Below are 23487 nucleotides of genomic sequence, written 5' to 3'. Positions count from 1 at the left end.
CACAGCTTCTCGGTGCCACAAAACTCAAGGCTTAAAGCGGTGGAACGTTTCAAAAAATTACCTAAAATCACGCCTAAAAACTGGATTTATGAGAAAACTAATAGAGGTAACTGAAATCTGACTTCGGATTAGTTTAAGTTACGTTAGGTTACATACGGAATTGAAAGAAAAACGGAGCAAAACTGATTGGAAATTTTTGGTCTGTCCTAGAGCTAGACTAGCTAGCTAGCTCTACAGTAGCTATAATCATCAGCATACATATTTCACAAGTGTTTCGTATCACAATTTTAAATTAGTAAATGGTTATCACCATGGCTAGTCAAATCGTTTACTTGTAATCTAATAAAATAATAAATCCAAAAACGAAAATGTATTGGTGAGGAATGTTTAATTAACGATTGAAAACAGATGTAGCATTATGTTGTATGTATGCCCTGTGTCGCCGGGGCAACAGAGGCTATGTCATGATGACTCATGATGCTAATGCATCAGCCGCAGACCACTATTTCCGAAAATAGATGTACTAGCTTAATAACAATGCGTACATCATATTATACACTACATTTCATCATTTTGTTTTATGACAATGTTAAATGAGTAAATAGTTCACCCTGGTCTCTTTGCTTGTACTAGCGTTTCTAGTTAGCCTATCATCTCCCAGAAGTTAACAAGCTGCTAAACTAATGTTCTGCAACAGGTAGTCACGCTTGTTTTCGTGACGTTAGCAACGTCAGTGACTGTGGCTAGCAAGTTAGCCACCGTTAGCTTCACTTTTCGTCACAAAAACGTAATTTCTACTTACACCGTGCAACGGAACGTAAATCCCGATACAAGCAACTCAATCGCTACCAAGACGAAACTTTTGACACCGAGGTTGCCTATGTAGTCCAAATATTGACAAAGTTTTAGGGGTGGGAAAATAAATAATAACTAGAAAAGGCTGTTCCTGCGAAACAGCAGTGAGAATGCTGAAAACCTGAATGGGGATAGCTGACCATGCTAAAAAAGCTGAAAACAGTGAACATTTAGTAGAAAGTTATAAGCTGAATGTCTTGTGAACATTTTAAAGGTTGAATGGTGTCTCTATCTGAAAGTATGCTGAAGTAGTTAAGTTTGAAAGAGGAGGACTGAAAGTATGCTGAAGAAGTTAAGTTTGAAAGAGGAAGCTTTTTTAATGATTTGAAAGGATTTACCATTACTTTTAAAGGGAGAATAATTTGCACAATAACCTTAACACTTTTTTAAGTATAAAAGGGAGAAATACCAAAACACAGCACACATCTCCTGAAGGAGCTGAACGTTTGTTTTATTATACATATTTTTTTTTTATTGCTGAAAATACTGAAATGAGAAAATACCAGAAAGCTGAAATGAATTTCAAAAATGTTTGAGTCACACAAAAGAGGCAGTGTGGAAGCTGAACTGCATGATCTAACAAAGCTAAGAGCTAAAATAGCCTACAATGAGGGAGAAGCTGAAAGCTCAACTGTTAAACAGAGAAGAAGTAGGCTAGCTAGTCACAACAAGAATATTATCGTTTTAACAGCTGAAAATATAGTTGAGATAGTAAGTAGCAGATGTAGCCTAACATTGAGTGCATTTACTCGGCTTTCTTAGTAGGATTCAAACATACAGCAGTAGGGCCGATACAAGAAGACATGGCGACACTTTGTTGCAGAAGGATGATGGTGCAAGTTTCGTCCGTAAAGCATACAACGATTAATAAAAAAAGAATCATGTAGACGTGTTTATTGAGTAATCGCATAACTAATTACACATGTAAACGGAGTAATTGTATTATTGGCATGAACCGACAATTGCTAATAATCGGGTTTGATGAATGATGAACTTTATTGGTTCGTCGAGAATAACAGAAATTTGCCTTGCATCCATACCTCAAACAAGTTAAACTACACGCAAAACTACACGTCCAATCCCCTAAAAAACTAATATTTTCCGAGACCCAAGACTCTGCCGAAACCATTGATATCCTTTATGTGTCTGTGCGGTAAGAAATACAACTCTTTTTGCAGTTTCCAAAACGTTACCCAATTCTGCTTTCATGGTGCGTGTCTGTTTGGTTGCCACTGCAATGGAGCAGCTGTACTCGCTAACGAGCTGAGCAGAGAGAACGACACATTTAGCTAGAATCCACACCTCAAACAAGTTAACCTAGACGCAAAACTGTACGTCCAATCCCAAAAAATTCTGATATTTTCCGAGAGCCAAGACTCTGCCGAAACCAGAGATATTCTTTATATGTCTGTACAGTCAGAAATAGACTCTACCTGCAGTCTTGAAAACGTGTTCCTTTTGGTTTCCTGGTGTGTGTTTGTTTGGTTGCCACGGCAATGGAGCAGCTGTGCTCGCTAACGAGCTGGGCAGAGAAACACGAATTTAGCTGGATTCCACACCTCAAACAAGTTAACCTAGACGCAAAACTATACGTCCAATCCAAAAAATGAGGATATTTTCCGAGACCCAAGACTCTCCCGAAACCAGACATGTCCTTTGTCTGTGCGGTCAGAAATACGACTCTACCGGCAGTTTAAAAATACGTCTACTTTCGAAATTATCTGACGAATTTTACCCACCTCTCCATTGAAGTTAGTGAGAGAATTTGAAAGGCTGCTCTCGCTTCAAGCCTCAAAGCTGAAAATCTGTAAATGTGAGCTCTTTAGTAGTTACATTGGCTGAAAGAGGACAAGTTTTCCTACATTTTAAGGTATAACTTGTTTCTGTAAGTTAAACTATATGAACGTCAGAGGAATTTGTTTGACAATTTAGTTGAATACCAGAAAAAGAGCAGCCAGCAGAGTGTGCCACTCTGCTGGCTGCTCAACCAAGAAGGAGCTTACCATTACTTTTAATGGGAGAATAATTTGCACAAAAACCTCAATTGTCTAAAAAGTATAAAAGTGAGAAATACCAAAAGTCATAGCCATCATCTCCTGAAGGAGCTGAACGTTTTGATACCAAAATTGTAGGAATCGGTGAAAGTATGCAGGACTATTTAAAGGCCAAAAAACCTACGGAAGAACTAAGAAGTTGGAATAATAATAATAACTAGAAAAGGCTGTTCCTGCGAAACAGCAGTGAGAATGCTGAAAACCTGAATGGGGATAGCTGACCATGCTAAAAAAGCTGAAAATGTTGAAAGTTTTCTGAAAGTTAAAAGCTGAAGCTTCAAAGCGACCGAAAGGTATTTTAAACAGAGGCTGGAGCTGGACGAAGGCATAAAACTATAGAAAAGAGAAGAAAAATGCTAAACAAAGTGAAACAAATCAGAAAGAAGAGAAACAACGCATAGAAATGTGAACATTTAGCAAAAAAAAATTGCTGGAGTTTCAAAAGGCCTAAAATGTATGTTAAGAAGGACCTGCAGCAAGATGAAGGCAGAAAAGTACAGAAAAGAGGGAAAAAATGCAAAAGTTCTGGCAGTTGGAAGATACTGCTGTGAAATGTATTTTTGAAAGGACCTGGAGCAAGATGAAGGCATAAAACGGAAGAAAATAAGAAGAAAAATGCAAAACAAAAAGGGGAACATTTCAGAAAGATGAGCTGCAGGAAACTGTGAAAATTGAGCAGAAAACCAGTTGCTGAAGTCTGGGTTGAACGAATTTGAAGGTAAGAGGACAACACTGGAATGACTGGAATTTGCTGGAAAAATGTATCAACCGCTGGTCATTGGCAATAGACTGGCAACATTTCTAACCTAGAATCACAAAACGGAGGAGAAACTAATCATGCGTGCCTGCACACCAGTCCTGTTCAGACACTTAATTTAAGATTACATCAAAATAATAATTCATAGTACAGGGTCGCTGATGTTGTCTGTCCCTGGTGAGTTTTTTTCTGGTAAATAACAAGATCATGCTACATCTAACCAGCGGATCATTTCTTGCAAGTGTGTCAAAGTGGTTTTTATTAACACCGTACTGTAGGCATAACCGGTAGAGAGAGGATGCAATGGAAGATTTCCTACATAAGCTACATCTACTGCTTCAAATTGAAAACGGAGACCATCTTTGGATTAAGGACAAGTTCCTTAACCTCTGTTGTCAATATTGCCAATAAAAAGTAAATACTTCAGTTACGAAGCATTTGTTGGTAGGATTAACGCCAGCTGCAGCAAACACTTACCCCAGCCCTGGTTTGGCTGTTCGTGACGGTCAGCTATGACTGTCTTGAGCCTCGATTTTTGCAGATTTCTGTGAAACTTGCTAAAATGAAAACGATCTAGCTAGATTATGTACACTTTAAGCTGAATGTACATAGCTTGTTTGGCCAATTTGGTCGATTGTGGAAAAAAAGTCGAACCGTTATTAGCCTAGTTATGGAGAGGCATCACGCTAGCTCGATTATGAGAAATGTAGCTAGAATCCACACCTCAAACAAGTTAACCTAGACGCAAAACTGTACGTCCAATCCCAAAAATACGGATATTTTCCGAGACCCAAGACTCTGCCGAAACCATTGATATCCTTTATGTGTCTGTGCGGTCAGAAATACAACTCTTTAGGCAGTTTCCAAAACGTCACCCAATTCTCCTTTATGGTGCGTGTCTGTTTGGTTGGACGGTGATGGCGCAGCTGTGCTCGCTAACGAGCTGAGGGCAGAGAATAACCAACATTTACCTAGCATCCACACCTCAAACAAGTTAACCTAGATGCAAAACTATACGTCCAATCCAAAAAATGAGGATATTTTCCGAGACCCAAGACTCTCCCGAAACCAGACATGTCCTTTAGATTTCTGTGCGGTCAGAAATACGACTCTACCGGCAGTTTAAAAACATGTCTACTTTCGAAATTCTCTGACGAATTTTACCCACCTCTCCATTGAAGTTAGTGAGAGAATTTGAAAGGCTGCTCTCGCTTAAAGACTCAAAGCTGAAAATCTGTAAATGTGAGCTCTTTAGTAGTTACATTGGCTGAAAGAGGACAAGTTTTCCTACATTTTAAGGTATAACTTGTTTCTGTAAGTTAAACTATATGAACGTCAGAGGAATTTGTTTGACAATTTAGTTGAATACCAGAAAAAGAGCAGCCAGCAGAGTGTGCCACTCTGCTGGCTGCTCAACCAAGAAGGAGCTTACCATTACTTTTAATGGGAGAATAATTTGCACAAAAACCTCAATTGTCTAAAAAGTATAAAAGTGAGAAATACCAAAAGTCATAGCCATCATCTCCTGAAGGAGCTGAACGTTTTGATACCAAAATCGGAAATTAGGAATCGGTGAAAGTATGCAGGACTAGTTAAAGGCCAAAAAACCTACGGAAGAACTAAGAAGTTGGAATAATAATAATAATAATAATAATAATAAAGAGAAACAGAAAAACAATAGTGAGAATGCTTAACAGCATTCTCACAATAAAGAGAAACAGAAAAACAATAGTGAGAATGCTTAACAGCATTCTCACAATAATAATAATAAAGAGAAACAGAAAAACAATAGTGAGAATGCTTAACAGCATTCTCACAATAATATATATGTGAGATAACAATGGTTGTGCCCTTGCCGAAGGCAAAGCACACCCAATAATATATATGTGAGATAACAATGGTTTGTGCTTCGCTGCTTGGCCCCTAAATATAGCTGCAGGCAGCAATGGCGGGTTCCTCCTTAACATTGCAAACCATTACCAAATTGACATGACACAGACATGTATTTCACACATGTACACAACATTTCAAGACAATTGGATCAATGGCTGATTTTAAGTAATTTTCTAAAATTCTTCACAAATTGTCAATGTAGAGAAATATCCATGCTGCCGACATTATGGGTTCTTGATACACTTTTGTTCCCCATGAGCAATATAAGGCATGCGTACCAACTTTTAGAAATTTTGGACAAACAGGGTTAAAATGCCGTCGTCGTCATCTACCGCTTGTCCGTGGGTCGGGTCGCGGGGGCAGCAACCTAAGCAAGGAGGCCCAGACTTCCCTCTCCCCAGCTATTCCACCAGCTCTTCCTGGGGGACCCCGAGGCGTTCTCAGGCCAGCCAAGAGACTCAGTCGCTACAGCGTGTCCTGGGTCTTCCCCGGGGCCTCTTCTCAGTGGGATGTGCCCAAAACACCTCACCAGGGAGGCGTCCAGGAGGCATCTGATAAGGATGCCATCTCAGCTGGCTCCTCTCGATGCGGAGGAGCAGCGGTTCTACTCTGAGCCCCTCCCGGAAGACTGAGCTTCTCACCGTATCTCTAAGGGAGAGCCCGGACACAAAGCTCATTTCGGCCTCTTGTATTTGCGATCTCGTTCTTTCGGTCACCACCCATAGTTCAAGACCATAGGTGAGGGTAGGAACGTAGATCGACTGGTAAATAGAGAGCTTCGCCTTTCGACTCAGCCCCTTCACCACGACGGACCGATGCAGAGCCTGCATCACTGCGAACGCCGCACACTTTTTCCCTCACTCGTGAACAAGACCCCGAGATACTTGAACTCCTCCGCTTGGCTCAAGATCTTCTTCCCGACCCGGAGATGGCACTCCACCCTTTTCCGGTCAATAACCATGGCCTCAGATTTGGGGGTGCTGATTTGCATCCCAGCCGCTTCACATTCGGTTGCAAACCGCTCCAGTGAGAGCTGAAGGTCACGGCCCGATGAAGCCAACAGGACCACATCATCTGCAAAAAGCAGTGACCCAATCCTGAGGCCACCAAACCGGACCCCCTCAATGCACTGGCTCCGCCTAGAAATTCTGTCCATATAAGTAATGAACAGAATCGGTGACAAAGGGCAGCCCTGGCGGAGTCCAACCCTCACCGGAAACAAGTTCGACTTGCTACCGGCAATGCGGACCAAACTCTGGCACCGGTCGTACAGGGACCGGACAGCCCCGATCAGGGAATCTGGTACCCCGTACTCTCGGAAGACCCCCACATGAGCCCCCGAGGGACATGGTGGAACGGCTTTTCCGAATCCACAAAACATGTGTAGACTGGTTGGACGAACTCCCATGTACCCTCCAGGGTTAAAATGCCACCTTTTTGAAAGTGACAACTTTGAAGCGTGTTCTGTCAGGCCACCTGTGCTCTGGGCAGGCCCATTATGCAGAGATCCATTCTTTCAAAGCTTTGATTGCAACAATAACTTTATGAATGGGAAGATACACTTAAGTAAAGGACGTGTATATAATGTAAGGACGACAATTACATTAAGGCCTATAGGAATAGTTATTTATATATATATATTTATATATATTTTATACAATATAGCGAGGTAGCTGACTTCACCACTCCTGAATTTGCCTTTCATCAACCCCAAGTTTGCGTGCTACAGGTCTGTTGCTGCTTGTGAGTGCTTTCTGCACAGCTTTCTGTTTGAAAGCTAAAGTATAAGAATGTTTTGGCATGCTACTTCAGATTTCTACACAAAGTAGAGACATGCGCAGCTTCAATTTTACACTCAGCTTTTGTTTGACCTCCTTGTCTAGTTGTTTGTCTGCAGCGTTTATTCAAAGAAATATGGTATATGAGAGCAATATTTTTTTTTAATGTAACTGGCCGTTCTAACATCACAAGTGGCCGCAGCTTTGCCCCTAATGGTCTAGGACTTCCCCTAGCTGCATTGCAAATCAAAAATAGAGCTTTTCATTTGGCCCAGTGGCAGACTGTCTGGGGTTGTCAAATGTCACCACTCATGGAATGCTTCTTGTCCAATAAAATAGACTTACTTGAATGGAACTAATTGTGCACACGTTTATATTCCAGTTATAAACAAACATCAACCATATTGTACATGGACAAAGTTGCTTCCTAAATTGCATTCACTCTTATTTCATAGTTTTTGTGATGTCAAAGTAGAATAAATACATATGTGTCTTACATAAACATACATACTGAATTTTAAATCAATTGTAGTCAGTGTAGTTACATGTGGTAATATGTCCATGTCATTGTTGTGTTGGAAATGTATGTGAATGCTGGATGGTTGACTATTTCTTATTGTATGATCATGTGTGAGATGTAAGGAAGGTAAATATTCTGTGAGGTGTTAAGATAGATAGCAGTTTTATGATAAACAAATACTTTATTAGCAATTAACAAAATATACAAGTTAAAGGGAAATGAATAAGTAAAATGAAGATAAGTAAGAGAACGTATGTCGAGCAGACTCATGCTGTTTGAGGTTGTCAAATATCACCAGACATGGACTTCTGCCTAAATTGACATGCACCAACTCAGAGCAATGAGTTTCAACAACCATTAGCACAGTTATTCAATTTGTTGACTCTACTCTTAATGCAAGACTATGTTTAAGTTATTGTCTGAAATTCTTTGTCAGCAACTGTTTATGGAGGAACCATCCCTCAACAAATTGCTTTGGTCATGCTTTCTTAAAAGTCTAGTCCTTAGTCTAGATTTGCCAAAGAAGATGATAACATGACCAAGCTGTGTTTGGTTGATTCAACTGTATAGTTCTGAAGAAGAAGACCTTCTGTTTCTTTTAACAGTAGAATTAGATGTGGCCAAACTAACCACAGAATGCCTACTAGTCTAAAATGGCTGCTAGACTAAGGAGTGAAGGTGGGAGCTTAGTACTGTTGGGGGCATGTACTGTTATGTTTTTTGAGTCAAACAACTTGCTAAATGATTAAATGTTTGTTAAATGTCAAATCCAACTTTAAATGGTGAAAAGAGAGAATTAAATCTAGAGGTTTAAAAGGCTAAACAAATTACAGACAGGATTTGGGGAAAAAGCTCTAGAAATTAGCCAAGCATACATATTTTAAATATGAATTAAAATGAATCTACTTTTCATCTTACATTGAACTATTTTTCAGATTTGTGGGGGTGCTCGTTATAGGTTCGGAGGCTTTTTTGTTCCTCATGAGAAATAAGGCATATGTAATACATTTCAGAATTTTGGGACAAATGGGATGCAAATGGCATCACTTTGAAAATTGACAATTGGTGGGTGGCCGTAGCGCCACCTATGGATAATGGTGGGTCATTTGTGGTGTGGTAGTTACTCATGGCCTATACTATCAATGTTTCAGGATTTTGAGAACTTTTTACCATTGCATACAAAATCGGAAATGCAATACCATCAAGATCCACAAGGCCTTTGCTAGAGACTAACGGTCCGTTCACACTGCAGCGGGGCGGGCAGAGCGGGGCGTCGGCTTCCCATTCATTTTCAATGAAACCAGGCGTTGACGCCCGTGTAGGGCATTGTGGGAAGGTGAGCGGGGCGGCGACGCTCGCGTAGGGCATTGTGGGAAGGCGAGCGGGGCGGCGAAAGTTGGATTTTCAGAATTTTATGTAAATGAGGAGCGTGAAAACGCCAGCGATGGCCAATCGGGTTGGTTTCTTGTTTCTTGTAACGTAGCAGCTGTTGGTAATGGTAAACATTTCTAGGTTTGACAATTTTCAAGATGGAAGAGCAACTCATCGTATGTGTGTCTTCATACCCAGTATTGTATGATACGTCTATGTTCGATTACAGAGACGTAAACAAAAAAAATTATGCCTGGCGCAGGGTTGCTGAGGTTGTCGGCGTCCTTGGTGTGTTGTATTTTGTACTTTAGTTCAGTTTCTTCACATTACGTAACTTTCTTCTGTGCTAGCTGCATAGTCTAGCTAGCTCACCCGGCACACGATTAACATACAACGCTGAAATGCTGGCTGGCAGCCACTCACTATCCATACAGTGAATGTGTCGAGGCAAGTCATAATCTAGCGAATGATTTGCACAGATTTCGAGTAATATAATAAAAGGTTAGACATGTCAACGTTTATGTCTGATGCATCTTTTTTTCCAGACGGAAAAAGACCCGTTACATAGAGTGCGGGTGGCATTTAATCTTTCACTCGGCCTAAAAAAAGTGTGGAAAAAGATAACCTATTGTGTGCTGAAGATAAGATCATGTCAGATCTAGAAAGCGTGTCGGATTCTTGCTTAATGTGTGTAAAAGTTGTATTTTGTCTGCACATTTGCCATGACATTATAGAACTACAACAGTGATTTAAGAGAACTACAGCTCTGAATGAATCTGTCTGGCACGCCACCGAGCTTGGTGCACTGTGGGAAGGCCGGTGGTGCTGAGCGGTAAAAAAGTCTGCAGTGTGAACGCACCGTAAGGAATGAATGGGGGCTTGGTCAGCCCACACTGTCCTGAAAGGTTGCGTGTGCATCTTGTCAAGCCCGCGCGTGTGTCAAGGGAAGGCTGAGTGTGTGAGGATTTGGAGCACGCGGGCAGGAGGAGGGGAGAGAGGATTTAGCAAAAAAGCTCTGAAATTAGCCTAGCATGTATATTTAAAATATTCACTAAAAATCTGCTTTTCATCTTACATTCAACTTTTTCAACTCAGATTTGAATACTAAACATTCTCAAGAGTCTTCATATGAACTAGTGATAGTATCAGAGTTGCCGTTTCAGACCGGTGGATGTGTAAAGCATTATTTTAGCGTTAGCGATAAATTCGATTTCCTTAATATCAGTCATTTTTTTAGATATTAAGTCAATTTTTCACATGGGAACATGTTGTAGTGTCTTCCACCGATATACCAAGTTTGGTGTTGATGTCTCAAAGATTTGCTGAGATTTGACCCAACTTCCTGTTTGGTTCCTTTGTTGATGATTTTGATTGGCTGTACCGGACAAACGGTTTTGAAAATAAAAATCCTATTGATAACTTTTGTGAGGCTCAGTCGGGAGATCCTCTGTGGCAACTTTGAAAAAAATTCGACCAAAAATGTAGGAGGAGTAGCGAAAAAACATGTTTCCTCAATATTTATTGTACAGAAAAATCCAATATGGCGGCCGTAATAGGTTCTAGAGGTTTTTTTGTTCCTCATGAGAAATAAGGGATATGTAATACATTTCAAAATGTCGGGTCTTATGGCCTGCAAATGGCATCACTTTGAAAGTTGACATATTGGAGCGTGGCCTGTAGCGCCACCTATTGTCTCACATGGCCGATGTTTGGTATGGTAGTTACTAATGGTCTGCAGTTTCAACATGCCAAATTTCACAACTTTTTACCATTGTGCTCTAGGGGCTGCCATTGACTCCCATGGGTAAAATATAATAATAATACCACCAAATATAACTGCAAGCAGTAATGGCGGATTCCTCCAAACACTGCGAACCATTGAAAAATGTTTATTCTTGACAAATTGTAACTGTATAGAAAAATGTATGCTGCAGAATTACCAATGGCATACCAAATCTGAAATGCAATACCATCAAGATCCACAAGGGCCTTTATTTCAAGCCAGTAAGTGTAGGAAGGGGGCTTGGTGAGCTTATCCATTCCAGAAAGCCTTGTATCTTTATGCATTAAGGCGTGGCCTGTAGCGCCACCTATGGGTAATAGTGGGCCATTTGTGGTGTGGTAGTTACTCTTGGCCTATACTATTAATGTTTCAGGATTTTAAAAACTTTTTACCATTGCATATAAAATCGGAAATGCAATACCAACAGGATCCACATGGGCTTTGGGTAAAGTGTGGTAGTTACTCTTGGCCTGTACTGTCAATGTGTCAGGATTTGGAGACCTTTTTACTATTGCATACAAAGTAGGAAATGCAATGACACCAAGGTCCTCAAGGGCCTATGCTGATATTCAAGGAATGAGTGGGGGCTTGGTCAGCCCACACAGTCCTGATATGTTGCGTGTGTGTCTTGCCAAGCCCGCGCGTGTCAAGGGAAGAATGAGTGTGTGAGAATTTGGAGCATGCGCGGGGAGGAGCAGGGGACACATTTCATTGTAAATTTCCCTAGAAATTAGCCAAGCATGCATGTTTCAAAGATTCACCAAAAATCGACCTTTCATCTTAGAGTCAACTTTTTCTCAGATTTGTGTACTAAACATTCTCAAGAGTCTTCATATGAACTTGTTTGACTGGCTTACGTGTAAAGCATTGCGAACCATTGAAAAATGTATATTCTTGACAAATTGTAACTGTATAGAAAAATCTATGCTGCAGAATTTCCAATGGGATACCAAATCTGAAATGCAATAACATCAAGATCCACAAGGGCCTTTATGTCAAGCCAAGAAGTGAAGTGCTTTAATCTTCACAAGAAGTGAAGTGCTTTGTGCTTTAGGGCGTGGCCTGTAGCGACACCTATTGGTAATGGTGGGCCATTTGTGGTGTGGTAGTTACTCTTGGCCTATACTATCAATGTTTCAGGATGTTTTTAACTTTTTACCATGGCAAACAAAATCTGAAATGCAATACCATCAAGATCCACGAGGCCTTTGCAAAAGACCAAGGAATGAGTGGGGGCTTGGTAAGCCCACACTCTCCTGAAATGTTGCATGTGCGTCTTGCCAAGCCCGCGCGTGTGTCAAGGGAAGACCTATGGGTAATAGTGGGCCATTTGTGGTGTGGTAGTTACTCTTGGTCTATACTATCAATGTTTCAGGATTTTTATAACTTTTTACCATTGTATACAAAATCGGAAAAGCAATACCAACAAGATCCACATGGGCTTTTTGTTAAAGTGTTTCTTTGCCTACACTATCTATGTTTCAGGATTTTGAGACCTTTTTACCATTGCATACAAAATCGGAAATGCAATACCATCAAGATCCACATGTGCCTTTTTTTCAAGCCAATAAGTGAAGGGAGGGGGCTTGGTGAGCCTATCCATTCCAGAAAGCCTTGTATCTTTGTGCTTTTGGGCGTGGCCTGTAGCGCCACCTATGGGTAATGGTGGGCCATTTGTGGTGTGGTGGTTACTCTTGGTCTATACTATCAATGTTTCAGGATTTTTATAACTTTTTACCATTGCATACAAAATCGGAAATGCAATACCAACAAGATCCACATGGGCTTTTGTTAAAGTGTTTCTCGGCCTACACTATCAATGTTTCAGGATTTGAGACCTTTTTACCATTGCATACAAAATCGGAAATGCAATACCATCAAGAGCCACATGGGCCTTTGCTAAAGACCAAGGAATGAGTGGGGGCTTGGTCAGCCCACACTCTCCTGAAATGTTGCGTGTGCGTCTTGGCCACGCGTGTGTCAAGGGAAGGCTGAGTGTGTGTGAGATTTTGGAGCACGCGCGGGGAGGAGCAGGGGAGACATTCATTGGAAATTTGCCTAGAAATTAGCCAAGCAAGCATGTTTCAAATATTCACCAAAAATCGACCTTTCATCTTGCAGTCAACTTTTTCACAGATTTGTGTTATGAACATTCTCAAGAGTCTTCATATGAACTTGTGATTGAATCAGAGTATCAGTTTTTGACTGGCTGATGTGTAAAGCATTATTTTAGCGTTAGCAATAAGTTCAATTTGCTTTATATCAATCATTTTTTGAGATATGAATTTGCCTTTGCACATGGTAACATGTTGTAGTGTCTTCCTCCGATCTACCAAGTTTAGTGTTGATATCTCAAAGATTTGCTGAGACATGACTTCACATCCTGTTTGGCGGCTTTTCTGATGAATTTGATTGGCTGTACCGGACAGACGGTTATGAGGATCAAAATTCCTTTGATACTTTTGTGAGGCTTGGTCTGAAGATCATCTCTGGTGATTTTGAAGAAGATATGACAAAAATTGTAGGAGGAGTAGGCTTTCAAAGGTTTTTGATAAAACCGGAAATGGCGGGAAATCTATATAACCGGAAATTAACGCCATGGTGTGCGTTGAACTCGGCTTGATCCAGGGAATCCAATGGTACCTCATTTTTGAAAATGAGTCATACGGTTCAAGAGTTGCGTGTGTAAACACAACTCAAACTTTGACCCGTTGGTGGCGCTAGAGTGCCAAAGCATGGGACATGAAACTTTGTGAATTGGACCAGGGGACTGTCCCCAATGAGTGTGCCAAATTTCAAAACTTTCAACCAAGCGCTAATGGGGGCTGCCATAGACACCCATGGCGGAATAATAATAATAATAATAAATATAGCTGCAAGCAGCAATGGAGGGGCCAAGCAGTCCAGAGCAGGACATGGCCTCCATAGCACTTGCGCAACAATTAAGTCACAATAACCTGTTGCACTCATGCAACACACATAGTTTGGTTGAAATATCTGTTTGCGTTCCAAAGTACTGTGTGTTCAAAGTGTTTTTTTCTGGTATAACACCACAGGCCTCCTCTGCTCCTCGTGGGAACGATGGAACCCAAGTTTGGTGACAATCGCACAAATGGTTGCTGAGATAGGCTCTTGCGTCTCGTTTGGCGGCTTCGCCGCTGCCTGAGTGTATGACACTTACATAATTGTGTGGTTAATATAGAATAGCAGACAGATATAAATGTATTGTTTAAAAGTTAAGACCATTCTAGTGATGAATGAGAAAACAGGCTAAAGCATTTAGAATGTCAAGATTAATTTCACATCACCACTTCTCAAATACCTTTGCATTCAATAAATTGCATCTGAAAATAACGGACACCACCACTGAAATATGCATTTTATGTGTTCAATAAAACACACACTTTATTTGTTTTGAACATTAAACTGTGAGGGGAATGATATCTCAGCAAAACAACAAACTTTCTACTGTAAATATTTTTTTTTATAAATAACTGCAAAGCAGAAGATATATAAATGCATAAACTCAACTGCAATCCCTGTTGAGAAAGGAGAGGGAGAAGACAGGGAGATAAAGAGGCAGGGGGAAGACAACACCAATAAACACATCCTTTTCCATCTACGCCTTGTCGCGATACTGGTCACACTCAGATGACTGCCAAAACGGAAAACAGTTCCTATTGCAAAGCAAGCAAAGTCGTTTGCCATTACATTTCGGCGCGCAAGAAACTACATTTGTTTTATTTTCAGTCCTATTTTTACGATCATAGCCATAGCATAGCCAGGCAGTGGTTCTCAAATCTGTCCTCAAATACCACCTGTTCTGCATGTTTTAGATGTTTCCCTGCTCCAACACACCTGATTCAAATGCATGTTTGTTACCAGGCTTCTACAGAGCTAGATAACGACCCATTTATTTCAATCAGGTGTGTTGGAGCAGGAAAACATCTCATATGCAGGACAGGTGGTACCTGAGGACCGATTTGAGAACCACTGTGTTACAGGATTTTTTTCCATTCTAGGGAATATGGGTTGTGTGAAGTGACGACAAAGGAGGGACTACAGGTTTTAGCATAATAATCTGATTATTATGAGTATTAGTCTTATGGGAAACAGAAACAAATAATATACATTGATACATACCCAGATGATGTTCCTGGCTGGGTATCAGGTTCAATCTAATTTTTCCATCTCCTACTCGTCCTGGTCTTCCTCCAGCAGTTCCTGGTTCAGGAGGTCCTCCTCCTGTGTGGTAATCAACAGTCAGCTGCCTCCTCCTCTTGCAGGGATAGTCTTCCTTCACCTCTACAACAGAAAAAAAATCAAATTAGTAGCCTGCAGTGTGTTCTTCCCAAATCCGATAAACCATAACGTTGAACTGTGGACAGCCCTTTCACACCTTCCTTGCGAATAGTAAGATACAAACATCCTAAAATCACGTCTGTATGATGGATGGGTATAGCTATCTGCAAAAATATAGAAGGATGTTTCATGACATGAGAAAATTAACAAGCTAAACTTATCCAACTGCAGTAGCAAACCAGTTTCCAGGCAGTTCTGAACCTACCTATCCCAACCTCAGGCAAATGTACGGAAGCAACAACATTGGCCCAAAAAGTTATTGATCTTTAGCTAAAATATGACATAGTATTGCTAGTAACTATTTACTTCACACACACAAAAAAGTTGATATAAGAAGAGATTTGCTGCTTGCCTGTCAACAAGCACCGATTGGGTGAAGTCGAAAAACTAACTAGCAGCGTAGTTACTCCTCCGCGTAACTATCAAGGTTTTACTATATTCCACAATCGGCTAAATTGCCCAAAAAGTTATAAATATTTAGCTTAAAGTGTACATGGTGGTCCTAGCTAATGTTTATTATCCAGGTTTCCCAAAATTAGCTAAATCGTTCTTCTTTTTGCTCACGTCACTCCAGTCCTAGTTCTACAAATAAATGCTTCGTAACTAAAACATTTGACTTTTAATTTGAACAATGTTGACAATATTGATAACACATGTAAAGAAACTTGTCTTACCTCGTATGATCGACTCAGTTTTCAAAATGAAGCAGTAAATCCAACTCTTGCGGTGATCTTATACCATACCATAGATATCCTTTATATGTCTGTACGGTCAGAAATAGGACTCTACCAGCAGTTTCAAAAACGTGTTTGTTTGGTTGCCACGGTGATTGTGCAGCTAGGATTGCTAACAAGCTGGGCAGACAGAATAATATACATTTACCTAGCATCCACACCTCAAACAAGTTAACCTAGACGCAAAACTATAAGTCGTATAAAAAAAATGAGGATATTTTCCGAGACCCAAGACTCTGCCGAAACCAGAGATGTCCTTTATATGTCTGTGCGGTCAGAAATACGACTCTACTGGCAGTTTAGAAATCGTCTTCCTTGTGCTTTTTCTGAGAAATGTGTCCCTAGATTTTACATTGGTCTCAAACGTGTTTGTTTGGTTGCCACGGTGATGGTGCAGCTATGATTGCTAACAAGCTTGGCAGAGAGAATAATATACATTTACCTAGCATCCACACCTCAAACAAGTGAACCTAGACGCAAAACTATAAGTCCGATAAAAAAAATGAGGATATTTTCCGAGACCCAAGACTCTGCCGAAACCAGAGATGTCCTTTATATGTCTGTGCGGAAAGAAATACGACTCTACTGGCAGTTTAGAAATCGTCGTCCTTGTGCTTTGTCTGAGAAATGTGTCACTAGATTTGCATTGGGCTCTATGGGGCGAGAGTTGGACTTTGTCTCGCTTTCGTGGGGCTCTGAAAAAATGTGTAAGTTTGTTGGATTCCACAGACAACTGTCTACGACCAACACATAATTAGCTATCTATTGATCCAAAAATGAAGCATGAAGAGTGAAAATTGTGGCAATGCTGGCAAACTAGAAATACTTTTTGAAACTGATTTCGAAGCTCCCCTCCACTCTAAGCGTTTCAGTCAGCACTCTAGACTCTCACATAGACACCCATGTAAATCTCAGAAACGGTTTGAAAAACTAATGAAACATAATCAGTGATATTAAAAAAAGTTGAAAAGATATCAAAAGGCTGAATTACAGAAACAATAGTTTAGTGTTTTCTCATCATTTTAAAGTTTAAATGGTGGCTGTAGCTGAAAGATTGAGGAAGAAGAACGTTGAAGAAGTTTAAGAGGATTGAGAGGATTTGAGAAAAAAAAACCATGTTAAAAATATGATGAATATTGATATTTTCCATGAAATCCAAAATGGCGGCCGCGTCAATTCGGTTATTATGAAAAGTTATCAATGGCCAGGCTTGATATCTCACAAGACATCAAGAGACAAAAAATTACTTTATTAAGGTAAACACTTCAACAGTTATTAGCCAAAACACGTTTATGCTTCCGGCCACGCCCCCTTTTAGTCACATGACACCATTTTTGGAGAACATCCTTAGAATAAAGTTCCGAGTAGGCGTACCAACTTTGGTGTCACTGCTTCAAAGAACTGCTGAGATATGGCTTCACTTCCTGTTTGGCGGCTTTTCTGCAGAATTTGATTGGCTGTACCGGACAAACGGTTTTGAAAATCAAATATCCTTCGATAACTTTTGTGAGGCTTGGTCTGAAGATCATATCTGGTAATTTTGAAGAAGATTTGACAAAATTTGTAGGAGGAGTAGGCTTTTAAAGGTTTTTGATAAAACCGGAAATAGCGGAAAATCTATATAACCGGAAATTGACGCCATGGTGTGCATTGCACTCGGCTTGATCCAGGGAATCCAATGGTACCTCATTTTTGAAAATGGGACATACGGTTCAAAAGTTGCGTGTGTAAACACAACTCCAACTTTGACCCGTTGGTGGCGCTAGAGTGCCAAAGTATGGGACATGAAACTTTGTGACTTGGACCGGGGGACTGTCCCTAATGAGTGTGCCAAATTTCACAACTTTCGACCAAGCGCTTCTAGGGCCTGCCATAGACACCCAGTCTTAAGAATAATAATAATAATAATAAATATAGCTGCAAGCAGCAATGGAGGGGCCAAGCAGTCCAGAGCAGGACAAGGCCTCCATAGCACTTGCGCAACAATTAAGTCACAATTCCTGTTGCACTCATGCAACACACCAAGTTTGGTTGAAATATATGTTTGCGTTCAAGAGTACTGAGAGTTCAAAGTTATTTTTCTGGTATAACACTGCAGGCCTCCTCTGCTCCTCGTGGGAACGATGGAACCCAAGTTTGGTGACAATCGCACAAATGGTTGCTGAGATAGGCTCTTGCGTCTCGTTTGGCGGCTTCCCCGCTGCCTGAGTGTATGACACTTACATAATTGTGTGGGCAATATAGAATAGCAGACAGATATAAATGTATTGTTTAAAAGTTATGACCATTCTAGTGATAAATGAGAAAACAGGCTAAAGCATTTAGAATGTCAAGATTCATTTCACATGACCACTTCTCAAATACCTTTGCATACAATAAATTGCACCTGAAAATAACGGACACCACCACTGAAATATGCATTTTATGTGTTCAATAAAACACACACTTTATTTGTTTTGAACATTAAACTGTGAGGGGAATGATATCTCAGCAAAACATACAACAGCAAACTTTCTAACTATCTACTGTAAATCATTTTTTTTATAAATAACTGCGAAGCAGAATATATATTTAAATGCATAAACTCAACTGCAATCCCTGTTGAGAGAAGAGAGGGAGAAGACAGGGAGATAAAAAGGCAGGGGGAAGACAACACCAATAAACACATCCTTTTTCATCTACGCCTTGTCGCGATACTGGTCACACTCAGATGACTGCCAAAACTGAAAACAGTTCCTATTGCAAAGCAAGCAAAGTCGTTTGCCATTACATTTCGGCGCGCAAGAAACTACATTTGTTTTATTTTCAGTCCTATTTTTACGATCATAGCCATAGCATAGCCAGGCAGTGGTTCTCAAATCTGTCCTCAAATACCACCTGTTCTGCATGTTTTAGATGTTTCCCTGCTCCAACACACCTGATTCAAATGCATGTTTGTTACCAGGCTTCTACAGAGCTAGATAACGACCCATTTATTTCAATCAGGTGTGTTGGAGCAGGAAAACATCTCATATGCAGGACAGGTGGTACCTGAGGACCGATTTGAGAACCACTGTGTTACAGGATTTTTTTCCATTCTAGGGAATATGGGTTGTGTGAAGTGACGACAAAGGAGGGACTACAGGTTTTAGCATAATAATCTGATTATTATGAGTATTAGTCTTATGGGAAACAGAAACAAATAATATACATTGATACATACCCAGATGATGTTCCTGGCTGGGTATCAGGTTCAATCTCATTTTTCCATCTCCTACTCGTCCTGGTCTTCCTCCAGCAGTTCCTGGTTCAGGAGGTCCTCCTCCTGTGTGGTAATCAACAGTCAGCTGCCTCCTCCTCTTGCAGGGATAGTCTTCCTTCACCTCTACAACAGAAAAAAAATCAAATTAGTAGCCTGCAGTGTGTTCTTCCCAAATCCGATAAACCATAACGTTGAACTGTGGACAGCCCTTTCACACCTTCCTTGCGAATAGTAAGATACAAACATCCTAAAATCACGTCTGTATGATGGATGGGTATAGCTATCTGCAAAAATATAGAAGGATGTTTCATGACATGAGAAAATTAACAAGCTAAACTTATCCAACTGCAGTAGCAAACCAGTTTCCAGGCAGTTCTGAACCTACCTATCCCAACCTCAGGCAAATGTACGGAAGCAACAACATTGGCCCAAAAAGTTATTGATCTTTAGCTAAAATATGACATAGTATTGCTAGTAACTATTTACTTCACACACACACACAAAAAGTTGATATAAGAAGAGATTTGCTGCTTGCCTGTCAACAAGCACCGATTGGGTGAAGTCGAAAAACTAACTAGCAGCGTAGTTACTCCTCCGCGTAACTATCAAGGTTTTACTATATTCCACAATCGGCTAAATTGCCCAAAAAGTTATAAATATTTAGCTTAAAGTGTACATGGTGGTCCTAGCTAATGTTTATTATCCAGGTTTCCCAAAATTAGCTAAATCGTTCTTCTTTTTGCTCACGTCACTCCAGTCCTAGTTCTACAAATAAATGCTTCGTAACTAAAACATTTGACTTTTAATTTGAACAATGTTGACAATATTGATAACACATGTAAAGAAACTTGTCTTACCTCGTATGATCGACTCAGTTTTCAAAATGAAGCAGTAAATCCAACTCTTGCGGTGATCTTATACCATACCATAGATATCCTTTATATGTCTGTACGGTCAGAAATAGGACTCTACCAGCAGTTTCAAAAACGTGTTTGTTTGGTTGCCACGGTGATTGTGCAGCTAGGATTGCTAACAAGCTGGGCAGACAGAATAATATACATTTACCTAGCATCCACACCTCAAACAAGTTAACCTAGACGCAAAACTATAAGTCCAATCAAAAAAATTAGGATATTTTCCGAGACCCAAGACTCTGCCGAAACCAGAGATGTCCTTTATATGTCTGTGCGGTCAGAAATACGACTCTACTGGCAGTTTAGAAATCGTCTTCCTTGTGCTTTTTCTGAGAAATGTGTCCCTAGATTTTACATTGGTCTCAAACGTGTTTGTTTGGTTGCCACGGTGATGGTGCAGCTATGATTGCTAACAAGCTTGGCAGAGAGAATAATATACATTTACCTAGCATCCACACCTCAAACAAGTGAACCTAGACGCAAAACTATAAGTCCGATAAAAAAAATGAGGATATTTTCCGAGACCCAAGACTCTGCCGAAACCAGAGATGTCCTTTATATGTCTGTGCGGAAAGAAATACGACTCTACTGGCAGTTTAGAAATCGTCGTCCTTGTGCTTTGTCTGAGAAATGTGTCACTAGATTTGCATTGGGCTCTATGGGGCGAGAGTTGGACTTTGTCTCGCTTTCGTGGGGCTCTGAAAAAATGTGTAAGTTTGTTGGATTCCACAGACAACTGTCTACGACCAACACATAATTAGCTATCTATTGATCCAAAAATGAAGCATGAAGAGTGAAAATTGTGGCAATGCTGGCAAACTAGAAATACTTTTTGAAACTGATTTCGAAGCTCCCCTCCACTCTAAGCGTTTCAGTCAGCACTCTAGACTCTCACATAGACACCCATGTAAATCTCAGAAACGGTTTGAAAAACTAATGAAACATAATCAGTGATATTAAAAAAAGTTGAAAAGATATCAAAAGGCTGAATTACAGAAACAATAGTTTAGTGTTTTCTCATCATTTTAAAGTTTAAATGGTGGCTGTAGCTGAAAGATTGAGGAAGAAGAACGTTGAAGAAGTTTAAGAGGATTGAGAGGATTTGAGAAAAAAAAACCATGTTAAAAATATGATGAATATTGATATTTTCCATGAAATCCAAAATGGCGGCCGCGTCAATTCGGTTATTATGAAAAGTTATCAATGGCCAGGCTTGATATCTCACAAGACATCAAGAGACAAAAAATTACTTTATTAAGGTAAACACTTCAACAGTTATTAGCCAAAACACGTTTATGCTTCCGGCCACGCCCCCTTTTAGTCACATGACACCATTTTTGGAGAACATCCTTAGAATAAAGTTCCGAGTAGGCGTACCAACTTTGGTGTCACTGCTTCAAAGAACTGCTGAGATATGGCTTCACTTCCTGTTTGGCGGCTTTTCTGCAGAATTTGATTGGCTGTACCGGACAAACGGTTTTGAAAATCAAATATCCTTCGATAACTTTTGTGAGGCTTGGTCTGAAGATCATATCTGGTAATTTTGAAGAAGATTTGACAAAATTTGTAGGAGGAGTAGGCTTTTAAAGGTTTTTGATAAAACCGGAAATAGCGGAAAATCTATATAACCGGAAATTGACGCCATGGTGTGCATTGCACTCGGCTTGATCCAGGGAATCCAATGGTACCTCATTTTTGAAAATGGGACATACGGTTCAAAAGTTGCGTGTGTAAACACAACTCCAACTTTGACCCGTTGGTGGCGCTAGAGTGCCAAAGTATGGGACATGAAACTTTGTGACTTGGACCGGGGGACTGTCCCTAATGAGTGTGCCAAATTTCACAACTTTCGACCAAGCGCTTCTAGGGCCTGCCATAGACACCCAGTCTTAAGAATAATAATAATAATAAATATAGCTGCAAGCAGCAATGGAGGGGCCAAGCAGTCCAGAGCAGGACATGGCCTCCATAGCACTTGCACAACAATTAAGTCACAATAACCTGTTGCACTCATGCAACACACCTAGTTTGGTTGAAATATCTGTTTGCGTTCCAAAGTACTGAGTGTTCAAAGTGTTTTTTTCTGGTATAACACCACAGGCCTCCTCTGCTCCTCGTGGGAACGATGGAACCCAAGTTTGGTGACAATCGCACAAATGGTTGCTGAGATAGGCTCTTGCGTCTCGTTTGGCGGCTTCGCCGCTGCCTGAGTGTATGACACTTACATAATTGTGTGGTTAATATAGAATAGCAGACAGATATAAATGTATTGTTTAAAAGTTATGACCATTCTAGTGATGAATGAGAAAACAGGCTAAAGCATTTAGAATGTCAAGATTCATTTCACATCACCACTTCTCAAATACCTTTGCATTCAATAAATTGCATCTGAAAATAACGGACACCACCACTGAAATATGCATTTTATGTGTTCAATAAAACACACACTTTATTTGTTTTGAACATTAAACTGTGAGGGGAATGATATCTCAGCAAAACAACAAACTTTCTACTGTAAATATTTTTTTTAATAAATAACTGCAAAGCAGAAGATATATAAATGCATAAACTCAACTGCAATCCCTGTTGAGAAAGGAGAGGGAGAAGACAGGGAGATAAAGAGGCAGGGGGAAGACAACACCAATAAACACATCCTTTTCCATCTACGCCTTGTCGCGATACTGGTCACACTCAGATGACTGCCAAAACGGAAAACAGTTCCTATTGCAAAGCAAGCAAAGTCGTTTGCCATTACATTTCGGCGCGCAAGAAACTACATTTGTTTTATTTTCAGTCCTATTTTTACGATCATAGCCATAGCATAGCCAGGCAGTGGTTCTCAAATCTGTCCTCAAATACCACCTGTTCTGCATGTTTTAGATGTTTCCCTGCTCCAACACACCTGATTCAAATGCATGTTTGTTACCAGGCTTCTACAGAGCTAGATAACGACCCATTTATTTCATCAGGTGTGTTGGAGCAGGAAAACATCTCATATGCAGGACAGGTGGTACCTGAGGACCGATTTGAGAACCACTGTGTTACAGGATTTTTTCCATTCTAGGGAATATGGGTTGTGTGAAGTGACGACAAAGGAGGGACTACAGGTTTTAGCATAATAATCCGATTATTATGAGTATTAGTCTTATGGGAAACAGAAACAAATAATATACATTGATACATACCCAGATGATGTTCCTGGCTGGGTATCAGGTTCAATCTCAT

At 40.3% G+C, this 23487-nt stretch overlaps 1 pseudogene; it reads left to right on the top strand.

The window, feature by feature from the left end:
* LOC146234362 (uncharacterized) overlaps nt 1–23487 on the top strand; it is a 46049-nt pseudogene continuing 22562 nt past the window's right edge.

This window comes from Hypomesus nipponensis, chromosome 23 (genome assembly GCF_054491055.1).
Source record: "Hypomesus nipponensis isolate SF chromosome 23, ASM5449105v1, whole genome shotgun sequence".
Lineage (NCBI taxonomy): Eukaryota > Metazoa > Chordata > Actinopteri > Osmeriformes > Osmeridae > Hypomesus > Hypomesus nipponensis.
This window is presented reverse-complemented; position numbering and strand designations above follow the sequence as displayed.